At 42.1% G+C, this 22,960-nt stretch overlaps 1 protein-coding gene across 3 annotated transcripts in view; it reads left to right on the top strand.

Moving 5' to 3' along the window:
* The first annotated feature begins 2,510 nt into the window (after positions 1 to 2,510).
* Positions 2,511 to 22,960, top strand: part of LOC114794927 (trinucleotide repeat-containing gene 6A protein-like) — a 41,085-nt gene continuing 20,635 nt past the window's right edge. The window contains exons 1-2 of one of the 3 annotated variants that reach the window (XM_028987795.1): positions 19,673 to 19,933; positions 21,360 to 21,409. The gene's annotated coding sequence lies outside the window, so the exon portion shown is untranslated. Of the gene's footprint in view, positions 2,536 to 19,672; positions 19,934 to 21,359; positions 21,410 to 22,960 lie in introns of those variants that run through there. The other 2 variants (XM_028987801.1, XM_028987800.1) reach the window with 2 other exon arrangements.

The following is a 22,960-nucleotide window of genomic DNA, read 5'->3' as shown; positions in this document are numbered from 1 at the left end:
TAACAAACATGTTTGAATTCTTTACATTTCCACAATCATTGCTCATATTAATAAATGATTTACTAAATAATTTACAGTACCGTTCAAATGTTGAATGGGGTAATTTAGAAACATCGTAATTTTTGATAGAAAATTGGGTTTTTGTAATTGTCCATTAAAACATTGCATTTATCAAAAATGCTGTCCGTATTAAGGTTGTAAATAAATTTTGTTGCTGTTAATGAATGCAATATTTGTATAAACGTGATAGATAGACCCATTATTGGTAATCATTCTTGAGTTCCAACACAGTGCTGTGTTCACTAATGCAAGCTTTAAAAGCTTCATTGATTACTAGAAAACCCATTTACAATTATCTCAGAACAGATTAAAACAGTTGCTAAATTCATACTAGTTGAGAATATTGCGCATTAGCAGAATCTTGGCTCTAACTTTGTCAATAACTGTTGTATTGCTTTTTTATTTCGAAATATTTTGACATTTCTTTGATGTTTTTTACATGGAAGACAATGAAATTTCTAAATGACCTTGCCGTATGTTTAATTAACTAGAATAATTATTTAATTAGAAAGAATATGTTTGTTACTCCAGAGGCTGAATTAAATAAAAAAACATGTAACATGGGCATCATGATGGATTTCAAGATGCTGTGTAGTTTAATTAAATGAAGGAAGGTATTGTGCATGATCTTCTGAAATGTTTATGCTCAGTACTTATTTCTGAAAGTGAGATGTGTTCCAAATTATTTAAAAAATAAAAAAGTGAAAACATGGCAATGCCCTCTAGTGGATGCTTCTAGGAAGTACACAAAGGGGGACATTTTTTTCTGGATGGTGTTTCACACACACACACTGATGCAATCTGACCTTCATTTTAAATATTCTCTGTAATTACTTGTTGTTCATCTCGCACTTGATAAGGCAGCATGGGAATCTCTGAAATTTTGGGCCTGTTTCTGGATGGCGGAATGCACTGCTGTTTTGGTGGGTGTATGTTTTCACGTGGCACACAGCAGCACCGGACAAAGCGCTATTGTTAATGGCTCTGAGAGTGGTGTTAAGCGGGGGGCTCAGGTTGGCGCTGTAGTGGTGGTCTCTGAGCCGAGCAAAGTTGTGCCTCCACCTCGCCTCTGCTCTGCCTGTGACCGTGCTGTGCACAGAATATCAATAAGCCCTGTGCTAGGATGAGACACTGTCTGCATTGCCATACATCTAAGTGTGTGTGTGTGTGTGTGTGTGTGTGTGTGTGTGTGTGCACGCATTCCGAATTTACTGGGGGGGATTGGGGGCGTGGTTTTAAACAGGGTTAATTTAGCAGTTTATACCTTGATAATTTCATGTTCTGGTGGTCTTGCTGCTGTCCTACAGTTTTCACTGGCTTGAGGCAGTCAGCCGAGGGCGCTGATTAAAATCCGACTAATGAAAATCGCACATCTACTAAACTTCTTGCTCATTTACATGTTCAAGAGGTGGAACCTTTCAAAAAGAGAAAGGTCAGATGAAATTGAATTCATTTATGAAATGGCCATTCTTAATAAGCCCACCTCAACCCACTAACCCCCCGTGTCTGCGACATCCAAGATCTCTTTGGAAGAACAAAGAGAAGCAGAGGGCACCACTGCTTTCAAATTATTATTCGTGGTGGCTTCGATGAGGGCTGAAGCGGTGAGAAATTTCAGGCAGGATGAGAACGGGTGAATTCGGGACGAGGTTGAGAATTTGCGTGCTCTCTGGGCACGCGGCACAATAGGGGTTTTGTCGGTGTCTGTCCGTGTGCCAAGGACAGAGCGGGAGAAGGGATAAGTGTGTCGGCTTGCAAGTTATCCACTGAGTGTGTGCCTGTGGTTTTGTGTGAAAGAGTGAGTGAGTGTGTGTGTGTGTGTGTGTGTGTGTGTGTGCCACTTACCACAAGCAGTTAACAGCATTGCTGATTTGCTGTTTAACAAAGGGAAGCATTCTAATGAATTAGGCGCTGATCCAACATTGATCTAACAGGGGAGGGTTCTGGACGGGCCGGGTGGGATGATAAATATTCATTAAAACCTCAGCGTTTCTGCAGAACTCTCACTGTCTGTCTCATGCTCTCTTGCCTCTGTTCTCCATTTGCATTCGTGATGCCACCTGCCCTGCCCCTACCTGAGACAGACAGGACCAAGTTGGGGGATGTTTGTCGGATGGCACCACACAGAGCCCACATCTCTTATGGCATGTGGATATCCAGACCTTTTATTTGGCCATGTGATTCTGGACCATGGTCACATGACTATGTACTAATGCTTGCAGCCATTTGTGACCCCCCTTTTTAAAAAAGGGGGGTCTGGTCCAGAAAAACACACTGTGGTTTCATTAAAAAAAAAAAAAAAAAAAACAGAAAACTGCCTCTCTGTTCTTCACGTGCCCTCTTTCCCTGCACGAGTCCCTTAAGGCAGGAAAAATAACCCGCAGACTGTGAGTGAGAGTGTTCGGATGTGAGTGCCACCGCATCTAACCCTGGGAAACAGCCGTGCTGAGATTACGTGCTGCAACTTCCAATTAGGTAAGAGTCCTCGTCCTCGCTCCCCAGTCATCGTGGTATTGTGGTCTTTCAGTGCTGCGTTCCGCTGTACGCCGCAGACAATGCAGATGCCCAGCGCCGCACGCTGGTGGCTTTAGTGTGATTGTGACCTGTGCATGCGTGATTACCATGGCAATGATGTTACGCATAGGTGCCGTCTGTGTTGATGAAGGGTCTGTGCAAATTAGTAGCCGTGGCTGATCACTTTTTAGCTTTATGCACATAGCATTAGCTTTATGGAATATATTTACCTATCTTGAGCAACGAGGGTGAGTGGGAATCTGATAACAGTTCAAAATCAAAACTTTGCAGGGTCCTGAATATTTCAGAAAGTGAGCATTACATTTTTAATGGTATAGCCTGTTTAAAAAGTAATGAACGGTGTGAAAATAGGTTAACAAGGTCATCTGTGTTTTACCATTCAGTCATGGATCTGGGCTCCAGTCTCCTTCTAAGAAATTAATTGTTAATTATTGGTGACCAGAGGAAGAGCTTTACAGTCACATCCTCAGAGTCACGAACTGCTATGATGAAAATAAGACTCCATCCCACTGTGACTTCTGACCGAGACGGCTGTAATCACGGACCCCTTATCTGTCACACACATGTTCATACACACACTCACATACAAGAAATTACAAAGCAAGGAAACGATTTGTCAGGCTGCGTTAACAAGCAGTTAACACCTAATGACACAGTCAGCACCGGGGACCGTCTGCTCAGCCCAGCACCAGTGGGCAGTAAGGTGTGTGTGTGACAGTTAATGTTTACAGCTCTCTTTTACGCCTTGAAACATGAAATTCTGCCCATGTACTACACAGTCCATTTTGCTGTTCTGTCTGGTTGGCCACTCAGCATGTCTAATAATAGCATAGGGCCATCCCGTCACGTCTGTTTTTCTAAAATAAACCATTACTGAGTTACAGAATTTATCAGACACCCAAATCCAGAGCGACTTACAATCAGTAGTTACAGGGACATTCCCCCAGGAGACACTCAGGGTTATATGTCTTGCCCAGGGACAAAATGGTAGTTACTGGGGTTTGAACCTGGGTCTTCTGGTTCATAGCCGGGTGTGTTGCCCACTAGCCTACCACCACCCTAGATTGGGTCTAATGTTTAAAGTAAGCTGCAAAGCAAAAAGTATAAAGAGACAAAACTATTTTGTGTATTTACTGCTGGAACCCTTGCTGTGTAGGGCACAAGAACACTATAAATTAAAGTGAAGTGATTTGTCATTGTGATACACAGCAAGCACAGCACACGGTGACACAACAAAATGTGTCCTCTGCTATTAACCATCACCCTTGGTGAGCTGTGAGTAGCCATGACAGGCGCCCGGGCAGCAGTGTGTGGGGATGGTGCTTTGCTCAGTGGCACCCTGTCACCCCTGCGGTTTGGGATTCACTAGGCCACCACTGCCCCTACGGTAGTCAGACTCCCCTTATAAGGTGGTCCTATTGCAATAATGTGATTTAATTAATTTGGAATGGGGAGGTTTGCAAATGTCACAACACATTCAGGGTTTACAGAAATAAACTGACAGCCCCTTTTTCTGTTTCTCAGAGAGGAAGAAGCTAACTACCCACTCAGCTTTTTGTTGATGTGAAATTATTTCTGACACAGTGGAGTTTAGTGATGCTTTATGAACAAAGTTTGAAAAGGGAGGACCCTGTAGGGCCTACAGTGTCAACACATTACATGCTTGTCTATCTGTTTCCCTCTGTTCTCTACACTATGTGGGTGAACATGTTAAATGTTATCTGTTACAGTCATCTCAGGACTACGTTTGCTACCAAACCAAACATGCAGATAGATTAAAACCACCCGATTGGCAAATGTGTGAATCTGACATTTGCAAACACTCCCAAAGCTTATTGTATCTTATCAGCCGGTGTCATCTAGCATATTGAAAGAAGCCTCTCCGTGATTTCAAGTACATTTTTCTGTAGCTCCCACCAAAATGAGGCAAAAGAATTTTCTGGACATCTATTGTATACAAATGTGCTGGGAACTGCTGGTTTGTTTAGTCTCCAATTTTCCATTTAAGTTCAGCCGGCTGGAGTTTTTCACCAGTCTTTCAGTGGAAAGTACAGAAGAGCTGTGCATTAATTGCAGGCTCTGGCAGTGCGTCATCCAGCAGCCTTGTGTGGTATACCTGTGTTTAGGTTTGAATGCAGTCCGCACACTAAAGGTTTTTGTCATTTTCCAGCATGTGGTTGTTGACTTGGCGCTGTCCCGTCTGCTTTAATCTCGATCACTCTCTCCTCCGAATTCCAGCATGCGTAAGATGACTCCACTCCCTGTATGATTTAACACACATGTTTCCAGACAGCTCTTTTGTTGGCCTGAGCAATTTTGTGTTATTCATCACGTAGTCTTTCATGTGAAAATGGGCTGTTGAGGATAATTGGGCAAAGTGGGGCTGCCAGTAAGTATACGGGGAACTCTCTGTTGCGGGGGTGATGATGGCTGCATGAGTTTGGGCTGATGGTTTAGTGGACACAGTAGGGAGTTGGTGATGGGCGTTATGAAAAGCATTTTTTGGACTTTGATGAGGAAGTGAGCAGGCTGAATTGAGTTTCAAATAAAAAGCTAAATGCCACTGCACCTATGTGGAAATGTACCGGATTGTGAGGAATGTAACTGCTTGATGAAAGTACTTATATTTGCATCTTATATTTAATGTCAGCTTTCGTTCATGATTCATTTTAAGGCTCATTTATGCTTCCTTTGCACATGAAAATAAGAATGTCTATTAGAGTTTCAACTGATATTGTCCATTTAGGTCATTTATGTTGACCCCAATGTTTTTTATTTATGGCCTTATTCATATTGATCAATATTGATCCCCCAATTTCCAGTGGTACTGCTCCAAATCTGCAAGCTTTCCAAATAAGTACACAGATGTTCAGTGGTGGTTCAGTGGTTAAATGCAGGGGACATGTTTCATTGTGTGCCCTGAGAACTTAGTTCTTTATGTATCACAAATACAGTACTAGCGGACCTATATAATAACAAAAAAAAATCATGTCAGGGGACCTTTAACCCACCATCCATAGTCATTTTTAATACATCTTTTGCTCTCAACAAAGACACAATATAATTTCCAAATTCTCTGCAGATTTCAGCTGTATAAATGCATGCTTACTATTCTCAGAACACTCCCTCCTGGATTATTTCACATTGTAGGATGCACAATATTTGTCTGTTCCCTTAAACACAGAGCCAAATCTGGCAGCGGGATGCCCCAGGATTACTGAGGTGTGAGCCTGCACAACCACCCATTTTACAAGAGGAAGTATGCTCTGGCAGTCGAGCAAGTGTGTTTTAGATGAGCTCCCCACAGCTTTCGTGCCTAAAGATAACCAAAGAGACATAAAGCCCATGCAAAGGAAGCTGCAAAAGCCTTCATCCGATGCTGATGGGATGGCCTGGTTGATAAACGTTTCACGCCTTTTTTTTTTTTAAACTAAAGTACAGTTTTTTTATTGTGCGCCATAAAGTCAGCACTGATCTTTTGTTCTGTTCAAAACATGAGCTGATTGCAGCCTGGCATCATTCCAGACCCCAGACTCACGGCACAGGGAGCCCTTTCATCCGTGCCTCCCCCTCAGCAGCCAATGGCCTGCGTTCTCCCCACCCGCGTGCCGCTATTACTCATTTGCACAATGATTAATGAGGCAGAGCAGGCCAGACGCAAAGTGAACTGCAACTCAGGAAGACCTCAATGCGGGTGATAAATTAATTTTAAAAACTCTTCTAAAGCTTTTAGTGTGGCACTTTTTCAAGAAGTGATCATTTACTCATGCCGTTTCCATCAACAAATGATTGCCTGTGCCTTTATTCTGTGACAGTTTGTGGTGGTGGAAAGGTAAATAAATATCTCTGTACTGTTGTGCAATTGAGCTTTGGCCTTTTCCTGGTTCCACCCAAGCAGAGTGCAACATGATGTGTTCGGAATAGCTCAGGCATTTCCCCCTCTCTCTATTGTAGAGTATAACCTCTGAACAAATGTGTTTTTTTATTTTCCCCTGGCCGCAGAGCTCTAAGCCTCACACAAAGGCAGGAACAGAATGAGCCCGGGCATTGTGCTGGCCACTCTGTGCTTGGGAAAACCGGCTTCTGATGGGGATTTGTATGGTAATCAGAACGTATTGCCTGACAAGCCTGACCTCACAGGCCAAACAGTCTCACTCGCTGTCTTGCATGTACATGTCTGAAACGGGAGAATAATGCAGGCACTGTGGACTTTCACTTACATACAGTAGGCACTGCGAACAGCCCTGCTGGTGGGATAAGCCTTGTTTACCTAGAGTTTACCATGATGCATGTAGAGCTTAAAACATGGGCCAAAACAAAACAAATGCAGAGAGGAAGGTGGCATAACCATGCTTGACCTGCAATAACATCTGTACAAATGCAGTTGCTCATATGTACTACAGTAAAAGTAAAAAAACAAGGTGCTGACAAGGCTGAAGGTCAAAGATCAATTCCTCAATTCAAGAGACTCTGCTTCATGGTCAGTATGAGATTTTTAATTATCACTCCAACCACCTTACCATCTTTCTGTTCAACCACAAATCGGAACTGTAATACAAAAAAAAAAGTTAAAAAATACGATTTTGCATGATTTGGGATTACAGAAGAAAAAACCTTGCTAACTGCCTGAAAAATGTCATTTCTTATTTTGTCCTTGCACATCTCAGGACTGGAAAACCTAAATACTAAATACAACATCAAATTCAGATTATTGTATTTTTTTTTAATCAGTGTGTGTTACTGTTTCTCAGTGAATCTACAAAAAGTTTTTCTTGTGTGATGAAATTGAGTGATTGAGTGATAGCCACAATTTGGTTAATCAAACTGTGTTGGTTCGGCTGCAGGAACATTGCCCGAATTGGTCAGTATCTTCTAACCATAGTTTTTGTGTTCGTTATAAGCATATTCACCTTCACTTCTTGCGTCTGCCTTCGGTTGTTTTTTTTGGAGGACGTGGGAGTGTGGCAAAAAGATGAGCCACCAGAGACCTGGAGGGCAGTGCAAAGCAGGGTTTTAAAATGTACATTAGCTTGTCAATGTATGGCCCTATGTGTCATTAATATTTTCCAGGACAATCGAAGCTTTTTTCAGAAATGGTCGCTCTGGTTATCTCCTTAGATTACGTCCTGCTGCAGGTGCCCCTCATGGCCCACACATACATGACTTACGTCAGAGTTCACAGAATACACGCAGATAACATGGTTGTATGGTTTAATGCCAGAGCATACGATAACAGTATTAATTCCCAGCATCTTTAAGGAATGCGTCTTCAGATGGATATTTTAAAAGTCACTGCAAAGGCTTCTCAATTCATACATCTATAAGTAAGAAGCACAGAGCCCTGCTGGTAATTGTGTTCACATAAACTGACTGGGTGGCCCACTGAGATCCCTGTCAGGTATCTTACAGCAGTTCATGTCTTCTGGGACCTGCAGGGGCATAGAAATAAACAGTTTACTCAAGGCAATAATAAGTGACATCCTGTCACACATCTACAACTCCTAACCCCGTTTCAAAATCGCTGAATGTCTATAAAAGGTGATGCTTTTTATGAATAATGTTTTTTTTTCCTGCCTCCGCTGTCATGTCAGACTGTGTAATTTCCTTTTGTGTGCCTTGTTTGTAGTGACTGTGTATGGTGGAGTCCCAGCACTGATCCAGTGGCATTTTGTAAGCTCCAGTTCCAGAAAATGTCAATATTGAATTTGATTGCTTGGCGGCTGCTGACGGGCGTGATTAAATTGTGTTTGTGTGTGAGAGAGTGTACGCCTGGAGAGACGTGTCTGCCCAGGGCTGGGCCGGGTCAAATTGAACTCCAGTGCAAACAGCTATGCCCAATGGCGGCAGCTGTGCGTGGCTAATGTAGCCCAGTTAACATAATAAAACGAAAATGAAGTTAGTGAACACTAACTACACACACAACACCCCGACAGTAGCCTCAGCTGCAGCCCGGGCAGAGAAATGATTAATGTTGCGGCCTGCATCACACAGGTCAGTATTCTCATCAGGACAGACGGTTAACGGCGTGCTAACTACTTTACTTTACTTAGCAGTAACTAGCAGTGGCGAGGGTGCTGCTGAGAGGATAGGTGGAAACCTACTCCTGTAAAGAGTGCAGTATTTTCATGCTAATGTCACATTCATTCTTGGGGATAAGAGTTAAGTTTTGGAGACATGCAGGTGTGGCCTTGCTTTGTACCAAAGGATCACTAGAATTCGCATTCAGCTTTGGATTCTGAGCCGTCATGTCTCCTGGGAATGTAACTTCTTTTATAAGATATATAATAGTAATATTATTATATAGTAATGTATAGTAATAATCACATTCATAATAACATAATAATAACAAAAATCCTTGAAGCTAGATGTATCTGGTGATTGAAACACAATAATCTGATATACACAAAAATATTTAATTTGCACAAGTGTAACATTGATATATTTGTAGTTGATATATTGGCATTTTTTTAACCCAGTTTTGATTTTTTAAAAATGAATCTTTACAGCCATGTAGGCCCTGAAGAGCTTCTTTTATAAGGGAAAATAAATTGACTGCCATTATGGAGTTCTGGTCATCAGACACCACCCAGTCCACAAATTACCATCTCAAAGGAAGAAAGAGGCTTATGACATCCTATTGTGATGGAAATAGCTGCTGGTCAAAGTCTTTTCTTCCCAGCAGTTGCTTTCCCCAGGTTCTTACTGTTTGAAGAAAAGACCAGCATGCTCAAATGAATTTGTGTTTGATATAGTAATATGTGACAGAAAATATTTTTGTTTATAGAAATGCTTGCCATTTCAATTCAATTTGGCCATTTAAGAAGGGAAAATTCAGATTTGTTAATAATTTAAACATAATTTTGTTTAAAAACAATTGTGTGCATTTCATGTGCAACACAAATATCATATATTAAATATGTAACCTGTACCTGGGAATTTCTTGCTTCTGAAATCGGCAGCTTTGTTCTGGTTCTTCCTGGCAACCAAACCTCAAAATATCACTAAAGTGTGTCAGGACACAATTTGGACCAACACAAAGTCTGTTTCTGTACTTGACCCAAACTGGAGCAAGTGCTTTCTGAAAAGATCTCAAACAGATGAGCCCAAATCTGTTAAGAGTGTCTTCCAGAATCAGGCCCCCTTCGAAAGGAGTAACAGGCAAATGACTGCGGAGGTCGTGACAAGTGGAAAACACGTGATGAAGTCAGTCTCCCAAATGGTCGGTGGCACCTGAGAGAGATCATAATCGGCAGGGGACCGAGTCAGGCAGCTGAGGATCTAACGACCCGGTTCCTCACGCTTATGGATAATGAACCGTGCCTATTCTTGCCGCACTAATCTTTGAGCTCAATCACCGCAAATATGAACCTCAACAAACAAAACCCTGCGGAAGAAATCGATGTAGTTACTCGTGACGGGTGTGTGACGACGGACACGCGGCCAGCAGCACGTGCAAACACTCTCTCAATGGACTGCAAATTGCACCTTTTTTATGCTCTCAGGATTAAAAAAAAAAAAACAGATTGACATGTAAAATGCTTTGTACTCTATTTCCTAATTAACCCTGGTCACCCCCAGGTCTCTTTTTCCACTTTGTCTTATTCATTCATCCAAACCCTTGATTTTCGGGGACCCGTTTAAAGGGCACCGTCTGACCACACACGTAATTAGCCCCAAAAGTGTTGTGTGTATTGTCCTGGCTGAGCCCGTGCCAGAGAGACGAGTGATCCGCCCCGTCCCTGCGGAGCGCACAGATTAGGTGAAATATGCACCAAATTAAAAGCCTGCTGTGCACTTCAGTCCTGTTCTGTGTGCCTCGCGCCAGTTTAACTCCCAGCCCTGCCAGTTGAACACAGTGCTGCATCATGCCTGAGCCAGGCAACAAAGTCCACTCCTCTTGGCAAATCTTCCAACTGTAAACATGTTTTTAGAGCTTTTTTTTCTGCTTCTCTCCCTGCCCCTGCCTCTGTATTTCTGTCTAGACTGGTCTGATGGATCCCAAGGTATCCAAGTCTGTGGAGACCGGATGAGTGTTTATGTTGTTTGGAGCGTAGCTGTGTCAAATGCGAACCATCAATCCAGTCTGACTGTGACTGAGTAGTGTGTGTGCATTTGAGAGAGTGTTTATACACATTAATGATTTTAACAACTCAGTGGGTTTTGTGACTGTCATTGTGTTAGTAAAAAGAGAGTCTGACACATATGACTAGATGGGTAATATTTTCGTTGGCTTTGGCCCCACCCAACCCGTCTCCTCACCGTCTGTGTTACTATTCCTGGGAGGCAACCAGCACATCAGGGCAGATACCGAGCATGTGCTGAGCTGCAGTCCTAGCAGAAAAAGTTAAATCAACTCAGGCCAAGCAATGGAAAAAGAGCATGAGTGCAAACATACACGTCATGATCACAGCATACATATACAAAGAGATAAATAAAGACAATTAATTACTCATGAGTGTGAAGAATATTGCTTCCTGCAGGCGATGGTGCCCCTTCACAAACCCTGGGAGGGAGAGGGTGGGTAGAAATCCTCGTTATTATTATGTAACAATATGTCTTCATTCATCCATCCTCATTTAGTCTCAAGCATTCCTAATTAACCAGGCAGAATACTTCCCTTGCTGTAATTGAAATGGCAGATTAAAAACAGAGCACCAGTGCATTCAGACACACAGAACAGAGCGGAAGCCTTCTTAAGAGGACACAACACACACGCATGATGTGATACACAGACAGCCAGAAGGCTCATTTCATGTAATAGGATAGATGAGTGGCACAGTCAGCATTAATATGTGGAGGCTGACAGAGCTGGAGCACAAAAAAAATGTGTGTGTGTGTGTGTGTGTGTGTGTATATTCATATACACACATCTGTTATTAGGACTGTGTATTGCAAAGAGTTCATCAGCACTTATGACAAAGTATCATTCCGTCGGTTGTTTACAATACATTAATGTGAATGAATACAAAATGCTTTTATGCATTTATGGCTTGTTTTGTTACAATACTTTTATCTATGATATATACTTTTATTAATTAGTAATTGCATGTGTGCCTAGATACTGATGTTTACACATGCCACCACTGTGGAATGTATAAAAGTCCATATTTTCTATGCACTTATTTGACACTTTGTTGAAATGTGTCGCCTGAAATGTTCCCTTACTTGCTGGTAAGTAGTTTCAGTTATAGCGGCTAGCAGAGTTTTGTGAGGTTTCTGATATGATTCATGAGTGCATCTAACAAAACATCTAATGCAGACAGGCTAGGGTTTCTTCTTCGAATTCCCCTTCAATTTAATAAATGTACTGTTACACGAAAGGAAACTGCACCTTCAGGGGTACAGGGGCTTGTTACTAAGGCAGCTCCAAATTTCATTATAAGACATATTTATAATTTTTGTTCCTCGAAAAGGTACAGAGAGGTACCATGAAGGATGATAATTAGCTATAGCAGATTCATGCTCATAATCGTATGTCTGTACAACAACGTAGATCAGAAATTAGTGTTGTCAAGCTACAACTTTGCATGATTGGTTTTATTTTTGATTTAGTGTTTATGGTGTTATAAATGTTGTATGTAATAATATCAGCAAATAGGGCCAGGGAAGGGACAGTTTTTTTTCCCCCTTATGAGCAAGCCAAATGTCTAATGGTGTTACTTTGAAAACAGAAACGTATAACGCTACTGCACCAATGTGGTAAAATATCACTGTGCTTTTTGAAAGGTGAAAAGGGCTGTGTATAGAAAAGCTATTAAAGGTGCACCCAGTAGGTGGCCAGCTGTCTCGCCACTGGTCCCATGGTGGATAGCTTTTGACTGGTTTCACATGGACACTTAAAATCTGCCAGAGGCTGTTTTTGACTGGGAGGCTGCTCTTTGGCTCAGTCTGTGGGTTGTGTGTGTGAGTGTGTACATGACAAGCCCAGTAACACTCCAGTGACTGCATGTCTACATGCCCACATAGGTGTGAAAGACATTGAGAGCTGCGTCAATCTTAAATGTCTGAAGCCAAGTTCTCGCCCTACTGTGTAGAGGAGCTGGACGTGACCAGCTGTGATATCATTTGTTTTTAAGTGCTTGTATTTATTTAAAATGTATTTATTTTTAAATAGAATCCCAATTCGAAATAAGGGTCATGACCAGTGTAGATGTGTTATCTTTAAAAGTATGAAATTAAAGGGAGTTCTTGCTCAGTGTTAGGCGTGTTTGCTAACACAACAGCACGTCCTTTCTGTGTCAGCTTTGCAGTTGGTTTAGTAACTTTGCATTATTAAAACCCTGGTCGTGGTTGGAAATTACTGTTGATCTGCCAAGGTAGGATGGGCTGGTGAGACATGTGATCCCCCACATGAATAAGTTATTATTACCAGCGCTGAACCTCTCTGCCCCGCCTCGTTCCCATCATGTGGAAAGCCCTTTTGTTTACCAGGAGGGCCAAGGTGCTCTGGAGCACTGACAGGCACTTTTTCCATTGCAGGGTTTAAACCTTGCACTCATTAAAACAGTCTACCCAACACCAGGCAGACAGGACCCTGTGTATTCATTATAGGACATTATGGAGATATCAAGCTGCTACCTTTGTATAATATCTGATGGCACAGAGTAATGAGGAATCGTGCAATTATATTACAATGAATAATTAAACAGGTAAATCACACAGGGCATTTAAAAGTGAAAATAATACTTGCTATATTAAAAAGTAATTTAGAATTTACCAGTTGCTTTCTAAGACTGTGAGTTGACACAGTGTGTGCTTAGCTCTGCTTTGTTTGGGTTTGAGGTCGAGTATTCCCCTGCCAGGCGACTTTCCACGGCCATTTGCTCCTCCTGGTGCATTGCTGCAGCAGCTGATGGTAGCTAGGAGCAGGCGAGAGCGAGGGTTGGTGTAATTAGAGAACATCTGCTGTGATGCACTATCCTTGTGTGGCTTTCTGATCCTTGCGGTTGACCACAGTTTAATCCAAATGGTTTCCTCTGCCATTAGGCCAGCTGTCAAGTTTCACAAGATTTGTTTGTACACAGCCATACATGCATAATTTGCAGTGAAATGTAACCCTGGTCATTCTTAAGACTGCAATAACAACAACAAGAAAAAAAGCAGCAGTGGTTCTCGGTGGTTACACTGAACATTTCCTGTTGTTGATGGAATGGAATGGTGACCATAGAAATAGAAAGGAAGTTCTTTGAAGTGTTTTCTCATTTATTTCCAGAGCTGTGTATATAGACATATTAATAAGACAAGAAAATATTGGAACATGTTGGCTTAAGAAAAGCAGCCCATATTTGATGTAAAAAAAAAAAAGAAAATCCATACATTTCTCACAGTCATAGAGGAGTAATAATACCCTTCTGTACCACTTATTCACCATTCCCGTGGGGTGGTGGTAGCCTAGTGGGTAAGACACTCGCCTATGAACCAGAAGACCCAGGTTCAAATCTCGCTTACTACTATTGTGTCCCTGAGCAAGACACTTAACCCTAAGTTGCTCCAGGGGGACTGTCCCTGTAACTACTGATTGTAAATCGCTCTGGATAAGGGCGTCTGATAAATACTGTAAATGTAATGTAAATGTACTTATGCTCCTTAAATGTATGATTTTGCTCTGAAGAAATGATTTTGAATGGGGAACTGGACTGCTTTGCATAGTTTGTCCAAACTTTAAATCATACCGTGTATCACTGTGTATGTGACAAATAAAATTAGAATTTGAATTTGTCATGGACAATGCTAAAATCTCACTCCACTTTGTGGTGACTGGAATACATATTTATTTTATCTTTTGTAATTACATAAGCTTTTTCCTCAGGGATCAATTAAGTTTTCAGATTGTAACTTTGGTTCTTATTATGGCATACTGTATATTAAATTGTAAGCTTATATTTTAGAAGCACATAAATGGTTGTTACAAACATAGACCCATGATTTTGATTACCACGAGCCAGTAATAAAAGTAGCAGACCTGTAGACCTTAACATTTCCTGCATGTTTGCCCATGTCTAGGCCTCCCCCGCAGCTACGCTTCCCATACTGAAACTGTTAAGAGTGGAGTGAGATTGTCTGTCTAGTCAAATATGATGCATTACATCTTGGGCCTCTTCGCTGGTTGCCAGGGTAACGGCCGTCACGTTGGCTGGCCCAACTGCACGCGCGTTCGGCTGTAATGAGCACTTGGCGAAGTGCCAGGACAGTTTTCCCCACCCCACCTCCTGCACCCCCACACTTCCAGCCTTTCGTTTCTCTCTTTGCCATTAGCCATTTGCACTCCTGCTTTTTTTTCTTTAATGCGCTTGGTACCAGTTTTCCCTGGCAACAGCTCCTGCCGAGTCCACCATGGCCCCGTCGTGCTCGCAGTTATTCAACTTGGAAATGCGAACTGCACCTCGGCACACACACGCCTTTTATTTACTGCAGCTGGGTTATTTGTCCATGTGAATAGACTGTCCAATTGCTTGTCCCTCTGCCTGCATGGATTGATACACGATGATGTTGCTGACAATGGTGACAAACTCTGTCTTGTTATTTAATAAAGCTCCTTTAAAGGCTGTCTGGTCTGTGTGCCATGAGGAGGGTTGTGCATTTCAAAGGCAGCCCATGCTCCTCAGAGCTGCTCAGATGATTTCCACAAGCCAGAATGTAGTTAATGGTGGGTCTCAGCCTGGAATCCTTGTAATGCTACAGCCAGCTGAAATCAAGTAAGGGTCTCGGTGAGAGGATGGAAACAAGAGGTAGACTTCAGTTTTAGACCACAGATTACCTGATACCAAACACAGAGAGACAGAGGGAGGGAGAGATGTGCTCTAATGCACGTTTCCGTAATGAAAGATTTATGGGAACAGCCCAAACACATTATTGAACGTTCATAAATCTTTGACAGTCTGAGATCTGCCCCAGGACAGAATGTTTGTCTTTAATCAAGCTGTAATCAACATAAAATGTAAAAAGCAAAACATGTGATTTACAGAAATACAGACTATTCATTCATTAAAAAAAACCTCTGTAATTCCGTGGACCTGTAAAGCCAGGTTTGGAGTGGAATGACCTGCTTGTGCTTCAGCCGTTTGATATATATATATAAAAAAAAAGAGGAAATTGGGGGTGGGGCGGCAGCACCGGGTGGGTGAGGAGAGCAGGCGTGGCATTTTCCCTCAGTGCTGGTGATGGAAGGGTCCGGCAGGCAGACGGTCTGCTCATTAGGGCTGGCGTAAGGGACAATTGCCAGGCTTGCTGTAGAGCCTCAGCAGAGAGACCTCATTAGAATCCCCAAAGAGCCCCGCTCATCACTCACCCTTCCCCCGCCCCCATTTTCCCAGCTATCTCATCCACCCAGCCCAAGCACTGCTGCCTCCTGAATGCCACCCTGCAGAAGCTGTAAGTTTTCCAAGTATAGGAGAACAATGTATTCCCAAATCAGAGTCAGGTAAATGTTGACACACAGTCATGATTTGACAGAAAAACATTGTGCTCTTCCAGCATTTGTCCCATGGGACAGAAAATTAGGTGGCTTTCAAAGAGATGGAGCCTTAAGGGGTACAGGTCAGTTTTTGTTTACTGTAGGCACACGCCTGGTCTTGACAGTCTGGGTTACAATGATACACTTTGTGACATTGCTGGAACTCACACTTCATCTTGAGCTCTACTCACTTTCCTGTGCACCTTTTACATCCATTGCTTTCACACCGACACCCCCCCATCGTTTGAGGACAATGGGGCAGGAACAGTGGTGTCCTTCTGTATTATATGGCTTATATTTTTATGGCCCGTTCAAATGTCCTGAAAGATACAGAGTGGCAACGAGAAAAAAGACTCTCTTTTTGTATGGAAATTAATGCCATGGAAAGTGTGGCTCTTTGTCAGTCGGTTAAAAAGAGCATGGCTTCATGGTGCATGAGTACAACTGCTGGCATTCAATTTTAAAACGCATCTGTATCTTTACTTAATTTATTCACTCAGTGGCAGTCAGAAGAATATCCACCAGAAGAGGCCGGAGGGACACTAGTGGAGAAGGAGATTGCTGATTTAGAAGCAATCTTCGCGCATGGGATGGGTGAGGGGAGAGGGTGTGAATTATTGAGCGGGAGGTGGGATTGCCACATGCAAATGAGACTTGTCTGCAAAGGGAGAAAGTTTCTGAATGGAGCTACGTCAGTGTAAAAGGTGTCCATGTAAAATATGTACTGCATACATGAATGACAATAAGACATAAATAAGTGTGGCCTTTTGACCATGAATTTGCATGAATGGCTGGGGGTGTGATTGTGCAACATTGAGGAACCATATAAATTGGTCATACTGTACCTGTCTTTGTAAAGACCGTACTTTCTGATAATGAACCTCTTTTAATAGGCTACTATATTTAAACACATTTGCATGGATTTACTAAGGGTGCTGATACAGCTTCATTTGAATTTCAATGATGCTCTATGTGGGCCATTTGACGTACACAGCTGATATGCAGACTTTATACTTCATTCGTATTTCAAGATTGCAAACAGCACAGGGCTGTTGATTAGAAAATGTGACACATTATGCATCAGGAGACTATACTAGAATGAATAAATATGTTGGGTTGCAAGGGACACGTGAAGGACACCACTACAGTTATGTGTGATGAGGTATTAAAAAGGTCAGTTTGGTGGAAATATAGCAAACCCCAACACAATCAAAAATTTGAGTGGGAAAAAAAAAGCTTAAATGAAAAAAACACTGACTGAAAATGAATTTGAATGAAATTGTTGACGTGATGAATGGAATACGTTAAACCTCAGAGTGTGAACATTTGATGGAGCTGTGCTGTGTGTATTAACATCTGTAAATGACAGAGACGGGGGCCTGTGTAAGAATGATAAATCCCCTGGCAGAGCTGTGTCCTGAAAAATAAATGGGAGTCTGGAAGCATGTGTGGTGCTGTGCACTGGTGTACACCGACCTGCAAAGATGATCGGACAGGTAATTGGTTGGATGCAGGGTGTAATTCAGCCCCAACAAATCCATTTCACAGCTGGCACCCTGTCTGAGGAAGTGTGCTGGGGGAAGGGTGAGAGACAGATTGAGATGGAATATAATGATGGGGGTTTGTGGGAGAATTGGCCTGGCTGAGGGAGAAAATGAGAAATGGGGCACTGGTTGGGATGGAAAGTGAGTGTGGATGGGGTGATGTATAATAAGGATTTTAGAGATGGAATTGAGGGAAAGATGAAAAGGTTTTGCAACAAAAAGCTTGCAGTCATTTCAAAATGTGGAAATGATGTATAGTAATTAGAGACATTGCATTTTTAAATGATCCAAAATTTAATAGTACAGTTTAAATAGGTATCACATTTTGTTTTATTAATGATGGCACACTACTGATTAATAAACATGAGAAACAGCAGTAAAATTAGCTAAGCAGGGTGAATCTTTGGGTAAGGAGAGTAGCCTTTGAGGCAAGTCTCCTAGAGCTTCCCTAGCAGTGTATTTGTCATGCAAAGCTGATCCCCTCCTCCTGCCTTGTCTGCCTGAGCACAATGGAGCAGCCCATTTTCCCAGGGTCCTCGCCCCAGCGGCCTGGGGGGGGAGAGTGGCCCGCTGGCCTGACCATGCTGACCTCTATTCCACTTATACTACTACACACACACACAGACCACAGCACACACCAAGCACACAGCTGTCCCTGCCGAGCCCCTTCTCCACCAATCATCAATATTCATGCTTCATACAAAATTCATTCTCACCACTGAGGTCTGCAGTGGATCTTATGCCGTCTAATGAGGTGTCCAGTGACACTTTTTGAATTTGTGGTAACAGAAAGTTTTGCCCTTATTGAATAAATTGAAAAACAGGATATTCCAAACATATTGGTTGTCATTGGCTATTTTGTTAGAAATTAGTTTTTTTGTGGTAAACTCTTCAACCTTCCTCATAGAAGAGATTGTTTGCAGGTCATAACTCTGCAAAGAGCTCCTGCACCTAAGATATGCCAGCAATGCTATTCAGTTCTGTTCTGGACATGTGTCGAGCCGACTGAAGAATGCGACTGTTCCAGAACGTTGCATGGACATGCACTGCACTGCCCTTGCTTCCAGTTTTTGTTTCTGTGCACAGCTGTCAGTAAAAGCACAAGATTGCTTTAACTTTACAGCTTCTGGGTTGATGCTTTTAGTTCTTGAATTGATGTTGAAAAAAGAGAATTGCATCTTGAACGAGTGTATTCATCTGCCATTTTTTTGTTATGAAAAGGACAACATTTAATTCATTGCTGTTAACGGTCACCTACAACTTCTAATAAAATTATGTGTAAATGGACACCTCAATCAAAAGCCAACTGAGGCGGAATGGCCATCTTCAAAAGAGAACTCAGGTTGACAGTGCTTAGCCGTTCTCAGCTGTCTGCTGTCGCTTTGTCTACAGAGTGAAACGTAGGCAAATTCCACACCGGGGCATGGACTGTACTTACATTGTTACTGATTTGTTTAGGGTTTTTTCCCCTCCCCCACTTTTCTGCAACTGGCTCGTGATTTTTGTCTTTGGATTACATTAGAGAAACGTTCCTTGTCCCTACAATGGTGCTGTACACAAAATGAAAATTGTACTAGCAACAAAACATGTGGCTTGACAAAAACCACAGAGAATTCTGCTGGTGCGGCAAGGTTCGTAGAGAACTAAACAGCTACACTTTGAATCAAAATAATACAATGGAGAAGGACAAGGTATTTGAAAATGACTCCATTGTGCTACTTTATAATGTAACCTATCTTATAACGCATGTCTGTATAATACTCATCTGTGTCTTAACCAAAAAAAAAATGTAACAGGCCTACTAAGTGATTGAACGTGTAACACGTAACCTCTAACTACTGAGCTTTTCCGTGGTTCTTTGCTCTCAGCTCGTCTGTACCTAGTTCCTATGCGCTGGTTCTGTGCTAACATTATGACCGCATCGTAGCCCATTGACTGTTAAACAATCCCAGCCGGTCTACTCTCGACTCGGTGTCGGTTCGCGTGTGTCGGGTGTCACGGGCTTCTGCTAGAAACGATCCCGACGGCGCTAAAACAAAACGCCGAGAGGAATGCGGACGTGAGTCGCGGCTAATCCGCAGCGCCAGGGGGGCGCCATTTTGGACCGGCCGGAGGAAGTGGCCTCGCGTCGATCCGGGCTCTTCCTGCGCTCGGCGAGGTGGGAGATCGGCGTTGCGAGCGAGCGAGCGAGCGAAGAAAATGGCGACCACGCAGGACAAACGGCTCCCTTCTCGCGTTCAGCAAATACGCTGAATCGTTGTTGTTGTAGTTTCCCCCGCCCGTCGTCCGCCTTATTACCCGCTTTCGATTCTCCTCTGATGCACTTTACACTTTAAACCAGGTAGGTTTCCTTTGCGGGGCGTTTGGTGGAGGTTGACGTCTTTCCAATTCGCCAAATTTGCCCTGTGCAAATGTCGCTGGCGTTGCAGTCGTTCCAGTTCGCCTTAGTTTGTAATTTAGCCATATTTCTTTTGCCTACTGAAAAGATAGAAGAAAATCCCAGAGGCAGCTTCGATGATGTTACGTTTGCGCTGCGCTCGTTTTAAATTATGGTCTTAAGCGTCTGGTGATTTTGACGGTCAGTATGTGACTGCTGTTTACATACGCGCAGCTATTTGCGGCTGATTGCCAGATTAGATTTTTTTTTATCCTGATACCCACATATCCTGTTTTTTTTTTTTTTTAAAAAAACGAATTGTACTATGGTATGTTTGCATACTTTTTCTTTTTAGACCTGGTTAATTTTTCAGCCCGCTATATTGCACTGGTTATGTTTCTTGCCAGTTTATTATGGGGTGTTTGGGCTGAATCTGATGGTCTGCGAATTGTTTTGAACCACTCTAATGCTGATGGTTTTTATATCTATTTTTCCAGCGACGCCGTGTTCATACAAGGGTCAAGGTTAATCAATGCTGAAATGTTGAGGACGGCTGGGATATTCTTGTATCGCGAATGTATTAGGGTTTATTTTATTTATAGTTTATTAGGACTCGTTTCAGTTGCTTTACTAGTCGCTGGTGTATCGCGTCTTTCCATTTGCTGTTTTTTTGGGGTTAGGAGGAACGCAGCTCCTAAAGGGCGTGCTTTGCTAACTTTAACCATCATAAAAGCGATATTATTTTTCACACATTACGACTTTGTAATTAAAGTTGCATGTCCATGAATTGATTGGACCTCTAACTAGCCTTTTATGCTTTTTTTCACCCCCCGGTCCCATGTTTTTAAATTTCTGGTGTTTAGCTGCACTAGCATGCTGTACGAAATAGCTGCGTAGCTTCAGAATTGCGCATTAACAAACAACCATTTTAAACGTTTTCAAGGAATAATACGCACGTGTGTGTGTGCTTATATCTATTTTTAGTATTTGCAAAATAGGTATTTTTACAGCTTGAGCTGTGCCTTTTTGGTACATTTTGGCGTAGTCATTTTTTTCGCCGCATCAAAAGTTACGTGCAGCCGTGAACATCGTAGCTTAGCCTGTTCGTAGCTAACTCGAGCAATTAACTCTTACTTGCATTTAACAAAGTGAGTCAATGGCATTAAAACGTGCTTTTTTTGTACTTTTTCTAAAAATGGCAATGTATGCTGTATAAAAAAAATCACGTTTTTTATGCTCGTGAAATGTCTTTACCCGGTTTGGTTATGTTATTGTTTTATCGCTGGATACGTGTGGTTCCATGCATGCATACATGTGTGTGTAAAGGAGTATAAGTGGGGGTTTCTCACGACAAATGTGTGTTAAATGTGTCATGTTTTTACGTTGCCAGAATTCGATGCTTTTCTCCCCCACCAAAGACACTGAAGAGAATCAATACAGGTCAGTAGCCCCACTGCACAGCTTGTAGTAAATTGATGATGATAAAAAAAAATTGTTATCTCTCCCCCCCCCCCCCCCTGCGGTCTGTAGCATTGCCTTTTCACAAGCTTCTGGCTTCTTTTACAACCGGTGCTGGACCCCTCCAGCTGTAGATGCTGCTGGTGTAAGCATATGCAGCTCCATTTGAATTAAAGGGGTCCGGAGTGCTGAGTAAGCTTTGCTTTAAAAAAAAAAAAAAAAAAACCCTGTGTTTGTGTTGCTCATTGTATCTATACAGTGTAGAGGTCAGAGTGGGTGGCAACAAAAGACTTGCGACAACCCCCACATGTCTACCATGAAATTGAGCTTGCAACTTTTTTTTTTTTTTTGTCCCTTTTTCTATGAATAGAGAAATCAATTGAGCATTTTTTTCACACTCTGTGTATGTAGACATCACCTCTTCCTTGTCTAAGTGGGTTTGTATATTTGCACCAACATTGTTTATTTCCTAATCATATATGAACCCTACATCCTCCCCTGCAAATCTTAAAATAGTTTTAATTGCAATTGAATTTTTATGAAGATCTTCACAATAGTGCAGAATTGAAATGTCAACCTGAGCCATAGGGTGTTAGCTTTAAAATAAACGACATATTTTGAACAGATTTTTCAAGTTCTTAGAGAGCTGGATTGTCAAGTGGGGGATTGAATGTGGTTAGACCAGACCAGATGCGGCAAGAATGTTTTCCAAAGAGAAACGGACCTGCTGCTGCCGTTGATTCCCTGATTTTTATCATCCTTTCAACATGGCCCTGTTGTGCATTGCTTGTGTTTTCATAAACAAAAGCTTTTAAGGATTTTTCCACACAGTTTATAAAGTCTACTTTTTAAATGAAAGTTAATATTCATACTTCCATTGGCTTTCTTTTTTTTGTAGTGTTAAAGTAAGGCTTTCCTCATTTGCAAATGATTGAGGAATGAATATGATCTGCCCGAGCTTGTAGCCATTTCAGTGTGTGTGAGGTGCATGACGTCCTTCAGAAAGTAGCTTCAACATGGTGGGCTTTTTTTTTTAAATTGTGCTCGGTTTTGACTGATGGCTCTCTCAGCTGTGAGCCGTGCTGATTGTTTCTCACTCGTAAACAGATGCCCCTGTCTTTGTGTGCAGGGGAGGCTCCTGTTGTTGACTGCCATCTGGTTAAACACTTTAGGGACGAAGAGGTTGGGGGGAGGGTGGTGTCATGAGGCCACAGGGAGACTTGGTTCACTGCCTTCAGCTTCTGGAGGTGACAATTTTTATGAGATAAGAACTGGAGAAGAGGAACTACAAATGCCACAGTGCACTGCAGTTATGAATTTGATCTGCTTATAGGCTGAGTGAGACATTTTCACTTGGTAATGGTAATTTATTGATCGATTTCTAGATCTACACTGACCAGATAGACATTTATAAATAACAGGAGTCCAATTTGTGCAGTTTTTTTTTTTTTTTTTTTTGATTAAGTGGCTTTCTCTGTTATCCCTGCGAAATGTATAGGGGTTGCATTCCCCAATTAATCCAATTCTGCGCAG

Source organism: Denticeps clupeoides, chromosome 7 (genome assembly GCF_900700375.1).
Source record: "Denticeps clupeoides chromosome 7, fDenClu1.1, whole genome shotgun sequence".
Taxonomy (NCBI): Eukaryota; Metazoa; Chordata; class Actinopteri; order Clupeiformes; family Denticipitidae; genus Denticeps; species Denticeps clupeoides.
This window is presented reverse-complemented; position numbering and strand designations above follow the sequence as displayed.